This window comes from Anolis carolinensis, unplaced genomic scaffold (genome assembly GCF_035594765.1).
Source record: "Anolis carolinensis isolate JA03-04 unplaced genomic scaffold, rAnoCar3.1.pri scaffold_11, whole genome shotgun sequence".
In the NCBI taxonomy this organism is placed as follows: Eukaryota; Metazoa; Chordata; class Lepidosauria; order Squamata; family Dactyloidae; genus Anolis; species Anolis carolinensis.
Genome location: NW_026943822.1, coordinates 7,455,627 through 7,474,342, shown reverse-complemented (window position 1 = coordinate 7,474,342; position 18,716 = coordinate 7,455,627). Strand labels below are relative to the sequence as shown.

At 43.1% G+C, this 18,716-nt stretch overlaps 1 protein-coding gene and 1 long non-coding RNA gene across 6 annotated transcripts in view; one reads left to right on the top strand and one right to left on the bottom strand.

Annotated features, from left to right (window-relative positions):
• Positions 1-3,113, bottom strand: part of dennd4a (DENN domain containing 4A) — an 80,462-nt gene extending 77,349 nt beyond the window's left edge. For all 5 annotated transcript variants that reach the window (XM_062963322.1, XM_062963321.1, XM_008120843.3 and 2 more), the window contains exons 1-2: positions 2,990-3,113; positions 301-479 (exon numbers count right to left, since the gene is read on the bottom strand). The gene's annotated coding sequence lies outside the window, so the exon portion shown is untranslated. The remainder of the gene's footprint in view (positions 1-300; positions 480-2,989) is intronic.
• Positions 3,114-12,107, top strand: LOC134293966 (uncharacterized). The gene is made up of 3 exons (XR_010000931.1): positions 3,114-3,227; positions 8,455-8,645; positions 11,574-12,107. It is a non-coding gene; the product is annotated as an uncharacterized LOC134293966 (long non-coding RNA).
• The last annotated feature ends 6,609 nt before the right edge of the window (positions 12,108-18,716 follow it).

The following is an 18,716-nucleotide window of genomic DNA, read 5'->3' as shown; positions in this document are numbered from 1 at the left end:
CAAAGCCCTTCAAAGAGATAAATGGGTGACAAGCTAGAGATCAGCATTTGTTTTCATCTCCATATCTTCATGCAAAAGGCAGGAAGATGGGAGAGAACAGATGCAAAATGAATGTAACATTTTAATACAGGAAAGATACCGCTTCCCCAAATTCTAGACATAAATACAGTTATCTTTTATCTGAAATATGAAATACTCCAAAGTTATCCACACCAGTGGCTGAGAAAGTGACACTTTGAGAATTCAAAGTACGCAAATCTTTTTCTTCCAAACAAGGATAAAAATATCGTACAAAATTACCTTCAGGCTATGGGTACAAGATGCTTATGGCGTATCAACAAATTCCATATTTAGATTTGGGTCCCGTCTCGAAGAGACCTCATTAAGAGCACAGATCCAAACACAGGTGTTCCAAAATCCAGGGAGAATACATCCAAAACAATTCTGGTCCCAAGCATTTCGAAGATTGGAGACTCAACCTGTAAAAATAAAAAGATCACTGTTTATTTGCAGGTTAATTAGAAAGGCCAAGTATCTTCTTCCATGATTTCTTCCCACCTTTGCCTTGTTGTTACATCTTCATAACAACATGCAGGCAATGCAACTTTGACATCAAAAGTGGTTTCAAAAGCATGCAGAGGTATGTTTGTCCCCCTTTCTTCTATTATTATCTCCAAATACTTGTCTAATAAAAGGACCTGATGCTTTCAAAAACGTTGCCTCCCTTTTCACTTTTTTGGTGGGATCTGGCAAAATAACACTATTAATCCCTCTTCTGCATATAATTTAACACAATCATGGTTGTTATTTGTTCGGCAGTGGAACTCTTTCCCCCGGACTGTAGTGGAGGCTTTTAATCAGAGGTTGAATGGCCATCTGTCGGGGGTGCTTTGAATGCGATTTCCTGCTTCTTGGCAGAGGGTTGGACTGGATGGCCCATGAGGTCTCTTCCAACTCTACTATTCTATGAGTCTATTGTTATTATTATTAAGATTACTATTTTCAACATCCCCAACTAATAAAGAACCTGGGTTACTCCTGATGTTTCATCCACATACATCTATGGCAGGCATCCTCAGAGGTTGTGAGGATTCCCCCAGGTAGGAAGCAGCCAGGCTTTAAAGCTACAAGGCCATTCAATGCTAATCAAGGTGGCCAATGGCAACGTTCACACTTGCCTCAAACAGACGAGTTCTTTCTCCTACCCTGGACATCATTCCACATATATATAAACCCCGCTTGCCTAGTTTCCAACAGACCTCACAACCTCTGAGGATGCCTGCCATGGATGTGGGTGAAACGTCAGGAGCGAATGCTTCTGGAACATGGCCAGACAGCCCAAAAAACTCACAGCAACCCAGTGATTCTAGCCATTAAAGCCTTCGACAACGCAGTAAAGGCCCTGGTTGCTTCAAAAGCATGCAGATATATTTTCCTCGTTTTCCATTATTGTTGTTGTTTCTCCAAATCCTTGCCTCATAAAAGGACCTGATAATTTTGAAACCATGCAGAGATATTCCTTTGTCCCTCCCTTCCATTATTACTACAACTACAATTACTATGATTATTATTATGTATTTCTCCAAATCCTTGCCAAATAATAAAAGAACCTGATAGTTTTGAAAGCATACAGAGCGATTCCTTTGCCTCCCTTTAAATTATGATTATTATTATTACTATTATTAATACTATTATTAGTTCTCCAAATCCTTGCCAAATAATAATAAAAGGACCTGATGGTTTTGAAAGCACACAGAGCGATTCCTTTGCCTCCCTTTAAATTATGATTATTATTATTACTATTATTAATACTATTATTACTTCTCCAAATCCTTGCCAATTAATAATAAAAGGACCTAATGGTTTTGAAAGCATACAGAGACATTCCTTTGCCTCTCTTTCCATTATGATGATGATGATGACTATTATTACTTCTCCAAATCCTTGCCAAATAATAAGAAAAGGGCCTGATAGCTTCAAAAGCATGCAGAGACATTCCTTGACCACTCTTTCAATTATTATTATTATTGTTATTACTACTACTACTACTACTACTACTACTACGGTACTACTGCCACTGCTCCTATTATTATTTCTCCAAATCCTTGCCAAATAAAATAATAATAATAGTAATGATAATAATAATATTCGCCGATACAGCACACAGTCCTAGACACTTGGGAAGTGTCCAACATGTGATCCAATACAACAGCAGAATGTCTGTTGTGGACTCATCTTATTGTGTGTTCAAATAATAATAATGATAATACCTCCCAACAAAGGATTGCCCCCAGGTATGAAGCAGCCAGGCTTTGAAGCTGCAAGGCTATTCAATGCTAATAAAACTGGCCAATTGAAACATTCACACTTGCCTCAAATAGACAAGAGTTCTTTCTCCCACCCGGGACATTATTCCACAGATATATAAACCCCCTTGCCTTGTTTCCAACAGACTCCACAACCTCTGACGATGCTTGCCACAGATGTGGGTGAAACGTCAGAGGAGAATGCTTCTGGAGCATGGCCACACTGCCCAGAAAACTCACAACCCAATCATAAAAGGACCTGATGGTTTCGCAAACACGCAGAGACATTCCTTGGCCCGCCTTTGCATTATTACTATTATTTTTACTACTACGAATGCTACTATTTTTATTATTATTTCTCCAATTCCTTGCCGAGCAATAACGAAAGGACCTGACAGTTTCAAGAGCATGCAAAGACATTCCTTTGCTCCCCTTTCCACTATTACTATTATCACGATTATTATTGCTGTTCCTACGATTATTTCTCCAAATCCTTGCCCCATAATAGTAAAAAGGAGCTGATGGTTTCGAACCCAAGAGCTGCACGTCCCCCGGCCTCACGGACACGCGTCAACAGCCCCTCAAACTTCACCACAAGACCCCCCCCCCCCCCCTCCATCCAATGACCCAAGGAAGGTCTCCATCATCCTTCGAAGGATGGGGGCGAGGGCTGGGATGCTCACCTTCCCGCCACAGGTGGGCCCCGAGGAGGAAGGAGGGAAGCAAGGGAGTCCCCTCGCTCCCACCGGCGGATTCTTCGTCGTCGTCGTGACGGGGAGGAGCCAGGCCCAGGCGGGGGAAGGCGGGGAAGGAGGGAGGGAAGCGCGGCCCGCTCCGCCCCCTCGGCGCCGCCATCTTGGCTCCCCTCGCAGAGGGAAGAAGACGGCAGAGAGCGGCGTCTCCCTCGACGGGCCTGTTTTAGTGGGTCTCCCTCACAGCTTCTCCTTCAAAGATTCTCAAGCAGTCTCCCTCAATGAGCCTATTTTAGTCGGTCTCCGTCAAAGTCTCCCTCAATAGACTTATTTTAGTAGGTTTCCCTCACAGCTTCTCAAGGAGTCTCCCTCCATGGGTCTCCCTCTATGAGCCTATTTTAGTCGGTCTCCATCAAAGAGTCTCCCCCAATAGACTTATTTTAGTGGGTTTCCCTCAAAGTGTCTCCCCCACAGCTTCTCAAGGAGTCTCCCTCCATGGGTCTCCCTCTATGACCCTATTTTAGTCGGTCTCCATCAAAGAGTCTCCCCTTATAGAATTATTTTAGTGGGTTTCCCTCAAAGCGTCTCCCTCACAGCTTCTCAATGGGTCTTCCTCAATAGACTTATTTTAGTAGGTCTCCCTCAAAGCTTCTCAAGGAGTCTCCCTCAATGGGTCTCACTCAACGACCCTATTTTAGTCAGTCTCCCTCATAGAGTCACCCACAATGGTCCTATTTTAGTCGGTCTCCATCAAAGAGTCTCCCTCAACGCTTCTTAAGGAGTCTCCCTCAAGGAGCCTATTTTAGTCGGTCTCCGTCAAAGAGTCTCCCTCAATAGACTTATTTTAGTAGGACTCCATCAAGCGTCTCCCTCACAGCTTCTCAAGGAGTCTCCCTCAATGGGGTCAATGAGCCTATTTTAGTCGGTCTCCCTCATATAGGCGCCCACAATGGACCTATTTTAGTAGGTCTCCCTCACAGCTTCTTCAAAGATTCTCAAGGAGTCTCTCTCAATGGGTCTACCCCAAGGAGTCTATTTTAGTCGGTCTCCCTTGAAGCTTCTCCCTTGAAGCTTCTTAAGGAGTCTCCCTCAATGGGTCTCCCTCAGTGAGCCTATTTTAGTCGGTCTCCATCAAAGGGTCTCCCCCAATAGACTTATTTTAGTGGGTTTCCCTCAAAGTGTCTCCCTCACAGCTTCTCAAGGAGTCTCCCTCCATGGGTCTCCCTCTATGACCTTATTTTAGTCAGTCTCCATCAAAGAGTCTCCCCTTATAGAATTATTTTAGTGGGTTTCCCTCAAAGCGTCTCCCTCACAGCTTCTCAGTGGGTCTTCCTCAATAGACTTATTTTAGTAGGTCTCCCTCAAAGCTTCTCAAGGAGTCTCCCTCAATGGGACTCACTCAACGACCCTATTTTAGTCGGTCTCCCTCATAGAGTCACCCACAATGGTCCTATTTTAGTCGGTCTCCGTCAAAGAGTCTCCCTCAACGCTTCTTAAGGAGTCTCCCTCAATGGGTCTCCCTCAAGGAGCCTATTTTAGTCGCTCTCCGTCAAAGAGTCTCCCTCAATAGACTTATTTTAGTAGGACTCCATCAAAGTGTCGCCCTCACAGCTTCTCAAGGAGTCTCCCTCAATGGGGTCAATGAGCCTATTTTAGTCGGTCTCCCTCATATAGGCGCCCACAATGGACCTATTTTAGTAGGTCTCCCTCACAGCTTCTTCAAAGATTCTCAAGGAGTCTCTCTCAATGGGTCTACCCCAAGGAGTCTATTTTAGTCGGTCTCCCTTGAAGCTTCTCCCTCGAAGCTTCTCAAGGAGTCTCCCTCAATGGGTCTCCCTCAGTTAGCCTATTTTAGTCGGTCTCCATCAAAGAGTCTCCCCCAATAGACTTATTTTAGTGGGTGTCCCTCAAAGCGTCTCCCTCACAGCTTCTCAAGGAGTCTCCCTCCATGGATCTCCCTCTGTGAGCCTATTTTAGTCGGTCTCCATCAAAGAGTCTCCCCTTATAGAATTATTTTAGTGGGTTTCCCTCAAAGCGTCTCCCTCACAGCTTCTCAATGGGTCTTCCTCAATAGACTTATTTTAGTAGGTCTCCCTCAAAGCTTCTCGAGTAGTCTCCCTCAATGGGTCTCACTCAACGACCCTATTTTAGTCAGTCTCCCTCATAGAGTCACCCACAATGGGCCTATTTTAGTCGGTCTCCGTCAAAGAGTCTCCCTCAACGCTTCTTAAGGAGTCTCCCTCAATGGGTCTCCCTCAACGAGCCTATTTTAGTCGCTCTCCGTCAAAGAGTCTCCCTCAATAGACTTATTTTAGTAGGACTCCCTCAAAACGTCTCCCTCACAGCTTCTCAAGGAGTCTCCCTCAATGAGCCTATTTTAGTCGGTCTCCCTCATATAGGCGCCCACAATGGACCTATTTTAGTAGGTCTCCCTCACAGCTTCTTCAAAGATTCTCAAGGAGTCTCTCTCAATGGGTCTACCCCAAGGAGTCTATTTTAGTCGGTCTCCCTTGAAGCTTCTCCCTCGAAGCTTCTCAAGGAGTCTCCCTCAATGGGTCTCCCTCAGTGAGCCTATTTTAGTCGGTCTCCATCAAAGAGTCTCCCCCAATAGACTTATTTTAGTGGGTTTCCCTCAAAGCGTCTCCCTCACAGCTTCTCAAGGAATCTCCCTCCATGGATCTCCCTCTATGAGCCTATTTTAGTCTGTCTCCATCAAAGTCTCCCCCTATAGAATTATTTTAGTGGGTTTCCCTCAAAGCGTCTCCCTCACAGCTTCGAAATAGGTCTCCCTCAATGGGTCTTCCTTAATAGACTTATTTTAGTAGTTCTCCCTCAAAGTTTCTCCCTCAAAGCTTCTCAAGGAGTCTCTCTCAATGGGTCTCCCCCAAGGAGTCTATTTTAGTGGGTCTCCCTCAAAGCGTCTCCCTCACAGCTTCTCAATGGGTCTCCCTCAACAAGCCTATTTTAGTCGGTATCCCTCATAGAGTCGCCCACAATGGGCCCATTTTAATGGGTCTCCCTCAAAGCTTCTCCCTCACAGCTTCTCAAGGAGTGTCCCTCAATGGGTCTCCCTCAATGAGCCTATTTTAGTCAGTCTCCGTCAAAGAGTCTCCCCCAATAGACTTATTTTAGTGGGTTTCCCTCAAAGTGTCTCCCTCATAGCTTCTCAATGGGTCTCCCTCAACGAGCCTATTTTAGTCGGTCTCCGTCAAAGAGTCTCCCTCAATAGACTTATTTTAGTAGGACTCCCTCAAAGCTTCTCCCTCACAGCTTCTCAAGGAGTCTCCCTCAATGGGTCTCCCGCAACGAGCCTATTTTAGTCGGTCTCCCTCATAGAGTCACCCACAATGGACCTATTTTAGTAGGTCTCCCTCACAGAATGGGGGACGATGCCTGGCTTGACAGCAGTGTGTGCGAAAAAGACCTTGGAGTCCTCCTGGACAACAAGTTAAACATGAGCCAACAATGTGATGCGGCAGCTTAAAAAGCCAACGGGATTCTGTCCTGCATCAATAGGGGTATAGCGTCTAGATCCAGGGAAGTCCTGCTCCCCCTCTATTCTGCCTTGGTCAGACCACACCTGGAATCACACTGTGTCCAATTCTGGGCACCGCAGTTGAAGGGAGATGTTGACAAGCTGGAAAGCGTCCAGAGGAGGGCGACTAAAATGATCAAGGGTCTGGAGAACAAGCCCTATGAGGAGCGGCTTAAAGAACTGGGCATGTTTAGACTGCAGAAGAGAAGGCTGAGAGGAGACATGATAGCCATGTACAAATATGTGAAGGGAAGTCATAGGGAGGAGGGAGCTTTGAATGAGATTTCCTGCTTCTTAGCTTCTCACAGCTTCTCAAGGAGTCTTCCTCAATGGGTCTCCCTCAATGGGCCTATTTTAGTCGGTCTCAGTTAAAGAGTCTCCCTCAATAGACTTATTTTAGTACGTCTCCCTCAAAGCTTATCCCTCACAGCTTCTCAAGGGTTTCCCTCAAAGCATCTCCCTCACAGCTTCTCAAGGAGTCTCCTTCAATGGGTCTCCCTCAACGGGTCTCCCTCAACGAGCCTATTTTAGTCGGTCTCCCTCATAGCGTCACCCACAATGGGCCCATTTTAATGGGTCTCCCTCAAAGCTTCTCCCTCACAGCTTCTCAAGGAGTCTCTCTCAATGGGTCTCGCCCAAGGAGTCTATTTTAGTGGGTTTCCCTCAAAGCATCTCCCTTGCAGCTTCTCAAAGAGTCTCTCTCAATGGGTCTCCCCCAAGAAGTCTATTTTAATGGGTTTCCCTCAAAGCATCTCCCTCGCAGCTTCTCAAAGTCTCCCTCAATGGGTCTCCCTCAACGAGCCTATTTTAGTCGGTCTCCCTCAAAGCATCTCCCTCGCAGCTTCTCAAAGAGTCTCTCTCAATGGGTCTCCCCCCAAGAAGTCTATTTTAGTGGGTTTCCCTCAAAGCATCTCCCTCGCAGCTTCTCAAAGGGTCTCTCTCAATGGGTCTCCCCCAAGGAGTCTTTTTTAGTGGGTTTCCCTCAAAGCGTCTCCCTCACAGCTTCTCAAGGAGTCTCTCTCAATGGGTCTCCCTCAATGAGCCTATTTTAGTCTGTCTCCATTAAAGAGTTTCTCTCAATAAACTTATTTTAGTAGGTCTACCTCAAAGCTTTTCCCTCATAGCTTCTCAAGGAGTCTCTCTCAATGGGTCTCCCCCAAGGAGTCTTTTTTAGTGAGTTTCCCTCAAAGCTTCTCCCTCAATGCCTCTTAAGGAGTCTCCCTCAATGGGTCTCCCTCATGGAATCAAATTTCATGGGTCTCCCTCAAAGCTTCTCAATGGGTCTCCCTCAACGAGCCTATTTTAGTCGGTCTCCCTCATAGAGTCACCCATAATGGGCCTATTTTAGTAGGTCTCCCTCAAAGCGTCTCCCTCACAGCTTCTCAATGGGTCTCTCTCAACGAGCCTATTTTAGTCGGTCTCCCTCATAGCGTTGCCCACAATGGTCCTATTTTAGTGTGTCTCCCTCAAAGCTTCTTCCTCAAAGCTTCTTAAGGAGTCTCTTTTAATTGTTCTTCCTCGAGGAGTCAATTTTAATGGGTCTCCCTCCATCCAGAAGGTGAAAGAAAAACTTGTAATGAAATTATTCTGATTTCAAAGGGCAAGCAATTGCATTATTTTTACTGTCTTGCTTGTGATGCCATATTGCCTCTTCTTCTTGAAGGTTATACTACAAAATACATTGTACTTTTGGCACAGTGTGCTCCTATTAAAAAGTCAGGCAGCAAAGCCAAAAAAGGTTTTGGATCGGTTCATTAGGAAACTTAGCATTGATCTCTTTTGTGCTTAAAGGGAATGGCATTTGATGAGGATTGATTCAAGGGAAGAAGAGGCAGGGAAATGGCATACTTAAATGAAATGAGGATGATGAGCCAGCAGTAGAATGCCATAGTTGTTTTCTTCTCTTTTGCTTCCCAAGCAGGTCTGGGAAAGGCATTTCTTACTTCAGGGAACCAGGCTGCCTATAAATTATAAAAGAGGAAACGGAATATCATGCATGGCAGTGATACGGAGTGCAAATCTCCAGAAGGCACTCACTAAGGAGCTCAAACTGCAATGAAGCAAAAGGAAAGGAACAAATAAGACCAGGGGAGAGGTTTCAGAGACAGTAATGTATGAATTGACACTGTGTATTCATTGTGAACTTTATTGTTGCCTCATACTTAAAAAAATAAATATGTGATGGGCTTGCTCAATGTTTGGACTATAGCAAGGTAAAAAGGGGATTTAAAAAAAATACTTTTGTTCTATACCATACATGCCCTCCCAAATCTGTGTTTGCACGGTGAGAAAGGCTCTTGTTGGAGTACAACTTCCTTATGAAGGAAAAGTACTATAACATGAAATGAATGGCTAAAAGATTATAGAGATACAATTTTCACTTTTAATTACAGTAATTTAATTATAGTGTCATTGTCTTCCATATTAGTTTTTCAGAGATCAAAACCATGCAGCTGGCCTCATGATTACCTAGATTAAAATCTGCATTTTTCTGATAACTGTGCATTGAAAAAGGGGGTAACTGCAGACACGAAGACAGCTGTTCTTTCTCCAAGCTATTTCCATTGCAGGGCAAGAGCCCATTTTGCTTGTACTGTATATAAAGTGCCCATACTTCATAATCTGTTTTTAATGATGTGTTTATTTAAATACTGATATTTTTTTTTGCAAATGTCAGGTTCTAAATTAAATGCTCAGTGTTTTGATTAGTAGTTGAAATGATGCAAAGTCCTCTTTCTCACTTGGGTGGAGGGTTGGTTTTGCTTAACCAACCCTAGGAAGAACTAATTAGCATCTTATTGTAAAGTATTTGAATAAATCAAACCTTCATCTATGGTTTTTCTGGAGAAATACTACATTGTTTTTGGTGATGTCAACATTAAGGACAACCCTTTCTTGAATGGGAGTTGTCTCATCTCGTTACATGGGATGTGTGAAGAAGGAAACAACGTTGTGAAAAATGGTGATTGGAAACCTTTTGCTTTTGGCAATACTTTCTTAGATAAAGGATGGGAAGATGGCATGTACAAACAAGCGTGAAATGAAGGAGGCTGCTAAGTCCTCTCCCCTGTATCGAACCGGCAGGTGTATGCCCCAATTGCAGATGCTTAGAATTATTTGAAGAAGAATAAATAATTAACAAGGCCATATTCCAGAGGAAAAGAGTGCAGGAACATTTCTCAAACAAGAGACATCTTTACTTATTTATTTTCTGTTCAACCTGTTTCTCCAAGCAAGGTTGTTCACCACACAATTTAGAAAACAGATTAAACAACCACTTGTACAGTCATCTGCTTGAATTAAAATCCTGGCCTCCAATGGAAGAGAATTTCATGAATAGTCACTACAAAAGTCCCTTTGCAGAATTTGGCTTGGAAAGAAATAGCATAGAAGGACCATCCAAGGACCTTATCAAATTGGGATATACTCCCTTTAAATCAGAATGTTTATTTTACAACTGGATGCATATTGTATTCAGATGGGTTGCATACACTCTCCATCACGCCCGTTTCTTACGATTCAAAAATACTCATCACACCACAGAAGGCTGGCTCCTCCCCATCTATTCAAATGTCTCCCTCCACTATAGCTATCCTATCTATCTATCTATGTATCTATCTAATATTGTGTAGTGACATAATCTGGAAGTCTCAAACTACCATTCTCACAAGATTTTAGCTGACGGAATACATACTGATTTTATGATACATAAAAACATCTCAGAACCATATGAAATTTTTAAGCCACAATTAGAATCCCATGCACATTTAGTCCAATTTTGTGACGTTTTGCAGATGGATTCCAACAGATGCTTGACAGAATGGGACAAATGTCATGTGATAGGATCTGTTCAGAATCGTGGTCAAATAGTGTCAGAAAAGGGGTATATCCCAATGTGTTAAAGTCCTTTGAAATGTACATAGGAGTCAATAGTTTGTGGCTCTGTTCCTTCTTTGGAAACTAGAGGTATGCATGCAAATGCTCCTTTGGCCACACTTGACTGGGTGAACTGAAATTTAATAGCATATCCCCCAGTATTTCACTGATGAATACTAGGACATGTGTGATCAAGCAACATCACAGCAAAAGTTACTGGAAGGATGTGCTTAGTTTTTTTTTTTTAGTCCACTGGGAAAGACAAGATTCTGCCCTTTCCTCTCCCCATGACTTAATTCAGCAGAAGCTACTCTGAAGTGAGGAGACAGAGGAGAAAGGGGAAAGAATATGTTAAAACCAGCTTTAAAAGTGGTACAACAACCAATTAATTCAAGCATTTCCTGCCAAATTGAGACACTTGAAGGGTATGATAGGCCTAGATATTCTCTGATTTTGAGTGGGAGCAGTGCAGATGTGACACAACAAAGCTCCTAAACTGGAAAATTTGACACTACTTTTGGCAAAATTTTAAAAATTGTGTCTGATGCTCATACATATATATGTTTTAATATGTGTATTGTACAATGTTTATGATGATTATGTGTTTGTAGCTATGCTGTAACCCACCTCAAGCCGCAAGAAGAAGTGGATAAGAAAGAAAATTATTGTTATTATTATTATTATTATTATTATTATTATTATTATTATTATTATTATTATTATTTCTCCTTGTGTAGTATCTGATGTTTCAAAAGTACAACAAATTAATCAAATATTTCCAACATTTAATTTTTTTAAAAAAAGGGTAGCATTTCCATGGGCACAGATTTGTTGATAGAAATACAATTTCCAAACTTGCTAATATGATCACCAACATATCTGCGTATTTCTATTTTGCCACCATTCTTATTTTAGATGATTCTCATCTCTTGATTAATAAGTACATATGTTCCCCCTAATTATCCTAATAATTATCTAGGCATGAAAGTCATAATAAGATCATTTAAAACTTGAAATTCAGCAACAAACCCAGCACCAAGGAGCCCACCCACATCACCAGCTGCTTCTGATTAATCCACTTCACATTCTGCAAAGCCTCTAATGAATCCTCTGTAGGACAAAGGCCCATATTTATTTGCGAAAACATCAGATTTCTCTTCACAGACACTAATCAGGAGGAGGTGCAGGAGCTTTGAAAAGGAAACCTTTGGCCGCATACAAAATGAATATACACATCTGATAATGAAAGCGGTCAGAAAGCAACCAAGATCTCAGAAGCAGCAGGAGCAAGGATTGCTGGGGATTACCTGCCTTCAATTGTTCCAGATAAAGAGAAATGGTTTTACCACTACAACCCAAACTCAACCAGGACACCCTATTGAAATGTGGCATTTGCAATAAAACATCTGGTACTCATCTTCTGCCAATTGTGCTGAACCTATTTTGGTGCTAGACTTCTGAAAACCAGGTATAACTCTGCTAAAGTTCATGTGGTCGAACCCGAGCGACCATTTGCATTCAGCTTAATCTGACCTGCAGCAGGGAGTTCCGCCGATCTGAAGGAGCCATGTTGGAATCAATCTGACCATGCTTGCGTGCCCCAGCAGCAACTTAAGATGTATTTTTTGCTCTTTCTCTGTGCCTTCCAAACTTTTAACTATGTAACAAACTTCTAATAAAAGAATCTTCTTACTCTAATCTCTCCCCTTATGGCTATTTTGTATCTTCCCTTGCACTGAAGCATGAATTCCCTCACGCTACTCTGTCTTCTCCTTTTCTCCCTCGCTGGACGAGCCGCGGAGCCGCGGGCTACCCCCAGCCTCTATTTCCAGTCATATCTTTCCCATTCTGACCCCAAGCATGACTATTTTTCATTCCACTAACTCAAAAGGCTTCCCCATCACGAGGAGACCACCAGTTCCCAAATTAATAAAGTTTTTAAAGGCAGATCAGCTGATTGTCAAAATCTGTCACTGTCAAAAACGGAGTTTCCTCGCGCTGCGGCGCGATTTTCTCTACAAGGATGGACTTAGAAAGATTCAGACTACATGCTGGGTGCGGAGGGGGCCACTCAGGGCTCCCTGCCTGCCGCTCATGAACTGCTCTCATCTCTGGAGTGCCCACTCCTGCTTACCTTTGACCTAGTGGGGCTGTTTCGCCCAGATTGCCACAAATTCAGCCCCTTTCCTGAACTTTTATTTCTTTATGAATTCCCTACATTAAAACTTGGGCTTTGGGATTGGTGAAATAAGATGAAATATGTTCCTACATGTGACCTGTGTATCCTGCATGCCCCTTTTCTCTTTATCACTATGAAATATATTTTATATTAAAGAATGACCGAAATCTGACCAAGGAACGAAATGGACACATAGTTGCAACACTGTCCAGAGGGGATTATCCCTCGCACCAGGGGACTGTCAGACACCCATCTTGCATGGACAATATATATGGTCTCTCCCCCCCCCCCCCCCCATTAAACGTCGGAACTGGCCCATTTAATGGAAAGGTGACCATCCGGTTCTTGAATCACTTACAAAGGGGACAATCAAAGCCTATGATTGCCCTGGCTGTCAAAATGAACTGGACCCATTCAGAGACAAATACAGCCCATCTGATCAGTCTTGGCTGATCTGATCAGACCAGGCCGGGCTGTGGCGCAGGCTGGATAACAAGACAGCTGCAACAAATCACTCTGACCAAGAGGTCATGAGTTTGAGGCCAGCCTGTGCCTGCTTCTTGTCTCTGTCTCTGTTCTATGTTATGGCATTGAATGTTTGCCTTATATGTGCAATGTGATCCGTCCTGAGTCCCCTTCGGGGTAAGAAGGGCGAAATATAAGTACTGTAAATAAATAAATAAATAAATTGGCTCACCGGAATCTGGCAAAGCCTGCCAGACAAATATGTATATTTGCACCCCAAGAAGCAGTCTAGAAACTACCTTGAGAGCTTGGTAAGGCTCTCAGTACTTCCTTCTTGACAGGCAGGGCTCCGTCCTGGGCCCAGTTCTGTTCAACGTCTTTATTAATGACTTAGACGAAGGGTTAGAAGGCACGATCATCAAGTTTGCAGACGACACAAAACTGGGAGGGAGAGCCAACACTCCAGAAGACAGGAGCAGAATTCAAAACGATCTTGACAGACTAGAGAGATGGGCCGAAACTAACAAAATGAAGTTCAACAGGGACAAATGCAAGATACTTCACTTCGGCAGAAAAAATGGAAATCAAAGATACAGAATGGGGGACGCCTGGCTTGACAGCAGTGTGTGCGAAAAAGACCTTGGAGTCCTCCTGGACAACAAGTTAAACATGAGCCAACAATGTGATGCAGCAGCTAAAAAAGCCAACGGGATTCTGGCCTGCATAAATAGGGGTATAGCGTCTAGATCCAGGGAAGTTATGCTCCCCTCTATTCTGCCTTGGTCAGACCACACCTGGAATACTGCGTCCAGTTCTGGGCACCACAGTTGAAGGGAGATGTTGACAAGCTGGAAAGCGTCCAGAGGAGGGCGACTAAAATGATTAAGGGTCTGGAGAACAAGCCCTATGAGGAGCGGCTTAAAGAGCTTGGCATGTTTAGCCTGCAGAAGAGAAGGCTGAGAGGAGACATGATAGCCATGTACAAATACGTGAAGGGAAGTCATAGGGAGGAGGGAGGGAGCTTGTTTTCTGGTGCCCTGCAGACTAGGACACGGAACAATGGCTTCAAACTACAGGAAAGAGATTCCACCTGAACATCAGGAAGAACTTCCTCACTGTGAGAGCTGTTCGACAGTGGAACTCTCTCCCCCAGGCTGTGGTGGAGGCTCCTTCTTTGGAGGCTTTTAAGCAGAGGCTGGATGGCCATCTGTCGGGGGTGCTTTGAATGCGATTTCCTGCTTCTTGGCAAGGGGTTGGACTGGATGGCCCATGAGGTCTCTTCCAACTCTACTATTCTATGATTCTATGACATTTACTCAATGACTCAATCATAATCCCTAGCAGATACATTGTTTTCGGCTTAGCCCGCCTCCTTGATTCTGATTGGTAGAAACACCGAGGCGCCAGGAGCTCCCTGATTGGACGGGGATTCGCGCCGCTGCTTCAAGAACCAATCAGCGCACGGGGGGGGGGGGGGAATGGCGCGAAATTCAAGTTGCGCCTCCCATTTTCTGTATTATAAAAGTTGTTCTGTATTCCGTGTCATGGCTCCTTGACGAACGATCGCGGGTGTCATCCATTTCAGCTGAACTGAATAAACAACTCGGTCTTCTTTCTTCGCGTCTGAGGGTGAGATTTTGTAGCGATACCTTGATCTTTAGCGGCTCCCCCCTTGCCAGGATTCTTGGACCCGCGGCCGGGGCAGGAGCGGGGGTTCCCTTCAGAAGGGGATTCCCCACCAAATCATAGCTTGATATCATTCAGACTAAAACTCCAATGTAATTCACCTCTATCATGGAATCCATCAGCTGCCACATCAATATATGCACATTTATATAAGGAACTTCTGTACAAATAGATGAAAGTGGATGCCTCATGCTGCTGCAGAGTACTATTTACTTCCCAGTTACTCCACTGCTGGCTCTAATAAAAGAGTATGTTACAAGATGCCTGTCTCCTCAAAATCACAGTCGGCCTCCCGCCTTTGACAAAATAATAGTTTAAGAAGCATTCTTGGCAAGACGTGGCTTCCACGCTGCTGCTGGCCCCAGTCTGTGAAAACAATAGAAAACAGCTGCTAAAACACACATCTTGGGGCCCGGGAATAACAGCTTTTTGGAAATGCATGGTATGCAGTGGAACGGATGTGAAAAGGAAGAATTAATTATGAAGCTCGCATCTCTTTAGGAAAATCCCATAGAACCAAAGGGGAAAGATGGCTCGGCTTGCATTATTCTACAAATGGATGATTGATCCCTTTTGTAATCTCAGAAATATTGCACCTTTCCTTCACCTAACCCAGTTTGTCACAACTCCAATATGATAAATGTAGTAGTGATGTGTCTTTCATGACAAGAACAGCACCACTAGCTTCTAAAGTCTTATTTGGCAGTAATAGCTACACCAGTTCTGGACTAATATATAGTGATCATATATTAAACCCATATCTAGTGCGTAAGTCCCTAACATTCACAAATTGAGGCATGTGATATTTCACATAGAAAGCTGTTTGTGCATGGTACATAAAGTGCCATGATTCAGAGGTATCATGCACATGTCAGTAGATGGTGATCTAGTATATACCATAGATGCAGCACATGTATGTGCAGAGTTCATCACTCATGAAGAAGAATTACAGAGAAATGTGGTTATCTTTATATAAGCAAAATTAGAGACTGGATTTTAGGTGGCACTAAATTTTAGGTGATGCTCTAGGAAGTGCATAGTACAGAGTGGGGGAAAGTACTTAGTCCAAAGAAAAAACAACAACAACAAAAAACCCAACAACGTCTTTCCTGCCCAGTTTTTTTAGTCGAAAGAATGGCACATTTCTTCACAAGGTCTAGAGGAGCCAAGAGGAACTGGGGAAGGCTTCTGACGTGTTTCGCACGTTTCATGATCGCAACCCACAATGGTTCTAATTCTCTCTGTGTTGCTTAGATGTGTGTTGAGTCTCCATGGTGATACCCAGGGTTACCGCATCAGAGAAGAACACATTTGCAACGGGCTGATCAAGGTACAGGAAGAAGTGAGCCAACACGGCTTTCGAAAAGGGAAATTGCCTTTGCACGCCTTGGTTGTACATCCTGCATTCTAGGGACCATGCTGGACAGTTGGATTCTAGGAGCTGTAGTAAAGACAGAGAAACATTCCCCTAAGTCTGGCTATTCATGGTCCAGATTCTAACTTCTGTTTTCTTCTCTTTGTGCTGTCCTTTAAATTTTCTTCCTGCCATGAAGAAGTGCAGGGCATCTGTTGCCTGTCAGGTTGGATGGAAGATCATAGAGTTGATAGTCTCTTGATGGGTTTTCCAGATCTTGATGCTAGAAGCATCTTCTCTGGTCCTCAGATGGGGAGGAGGAATCTCAGGATGAGAACGCTGTTAATGTACCAAGCCGTCCCCAAGTTACAAACAAGATAGGTTCTGTAGGTTTGTTCTTAAATTGAATTTAAAAGTCAGAACAGGTACATTTTTAAGTGTTACTCCAGCCAAATAGATGTAGATATAAGCAAGCTTTGGATCGCATTAGGAAGGGTTGAGTCCCCTGTGGTATTTCCTTTGCTGTCTGTGGCCATTCAGGTGATTCGACCTCACTTTCTGTCCCTGTGAAAATTAGATTTTGAAAAATTTGGCTTGCTGTGGAAACAAGGATTGGTGCTAAATCTTCAGTTGAGATCACCTTCCCCATGATGATAACTCTTTCAGGAGTGAATTTCCCTTCCAGGGACACTGTTTTACCTTTTTATCCACCATTGTGATAGGACTGTTAGGAAGTCTCAGCATTCTGATATTTCTTTATTTGGGTTTTGCTCTCCAGGGGAATTATAGCCTCAAAAGGTTTCTTCAATGAGTGTCTTGAGTGTGGGTTGAAGGTTTTATTTTATTCTGATGGTCATGCATATTTGTCTCTTCTGCGGGTTCAATGTTTATGCACCAAGCAAGGCATAACAGAGCTTCCCAGTTTAAATCACTCGACTGGGAAGGGACCCTCCCTCCCATATATCTGAACTTAGATGCCCAGAGCCTGAAATTTCTCAACCTTCACTTCTGCCAAAACTATCCTCCCCTTGTCCATCTGGGGATCCAATGGCCAGGCCTCCAATTGAGGCTATCCCTATTGCAGTGACTCTACTGCAACTTTGAATCTTAGAACAATAGAAGCACACTTGGAAAGGACCCGAGGGAATAACCAGTCCAACCTCCTTCTGCCAGCAGGAAAAGCACAGTCAAAGCACCCCTGACAGATGGCCACCCAGCCTGTTTAAAAGCCCCCAAGGAAGGAGCTTTCACTGGACTCCAAGGCAGAGAGTTCTACTGCTGAACAGCTGTTTTTACAGCCAGGAAGTTCTTCCTAAGGGGGAATCTCTTTTCATGTCATTTGAACCCATGGCTCCATTGAGTACTAGTTTCCAGGGCAACAGGAAACAGGGCTGCTCCCTCTTATGACATGCTTTCCAATATTTATGCATGGCTGTCATGTCTCCTCTTAACCTTCTATTCCGAGGCTAAAGATACCCACCTCTTTAAGTCGCTCCTCAGAGTTATTCTTAGGATCTCCAGACCTTTGATCATTTTAGTTGCCTTCCTCTAGACACCTTCCATCTTCCTTCATCTTGTTTCACATTGTGTGATTTATTTACTTTTTTGCAAAGTACATGGGTGTTATATGGATAAAGTTGGAAGATATTGGACGAACGGATTTTAAGCATATGTTTTATGTTTTATATTTTATACTGTATTTAATTGGTTGTAATATATTTTTTGTTGTTTTTAATGATGTATCGGCATCAAATTGTTGCCAATTGTACGCCACCCTGAGTCCCTCCGGGTGAGAAGGGCGGGATAGAAATATTTGAAATAAATAAATAAATAAATAAATTGTATACCCGACCAAGAATAGCTACAGCTAGGAGCAAATCCAAGGAAAAAGCAAGGAACAGTATATTTCTTTAGTCCAATTTTCAGTCATCAAGTAGCAATTCAAACTTCCATCTTCCTTTTTTAAAAAAAGGAAATTATTGTACAAGAGATTTCACGTAAACATGAGCATGAGTGTCTAGATTGTCAGAACTATCTAATAGCATTTTGGAAGGTGGCAGACCCTCGTTTTTGGTCTTTAGGGCATCTTTCAGGTGTGCTGTAGTTGTTTAATTCCCTGCATGGTACAGGGTTGGACTAGATGACCCTTGGGTGAAAAAGAATAATAATAATAATAATACTTTTCAGCTCCATGATTCTAGGATTCTAAATTGCCTTTGAACCACTATTCTAGTTGTTACTATTGCAGACCTGAGATGTATGCATGTGTCCAGGAATGGCTCAAGATAGGAAAGAAAGAAAAGACAGAAAAGATCCAATGAACCATAGACTTTATATCCAGACTCTGATTCAGATTTTTCCACACTCCATGCCCATGTATAGTTTATTTGGAAGCTATTCCATTAGAGACACTTAAATATACTTGAACCTGAGCCTTAAAAGTTTGCCAAGAGTATTTTTTTCTTATCACATAAATGTATTAAACAAGGAAAGCATGCTTCTCTAGATACTGTAATCTTTATTTCCAAAGCAATTCTGAAGCTATTATTTTGCACAGTGCTGATCTTTCTTTGTGTGCACACAAAACATTATTACGGAGAAGGAAAAATAAGAAGGCTTTTGT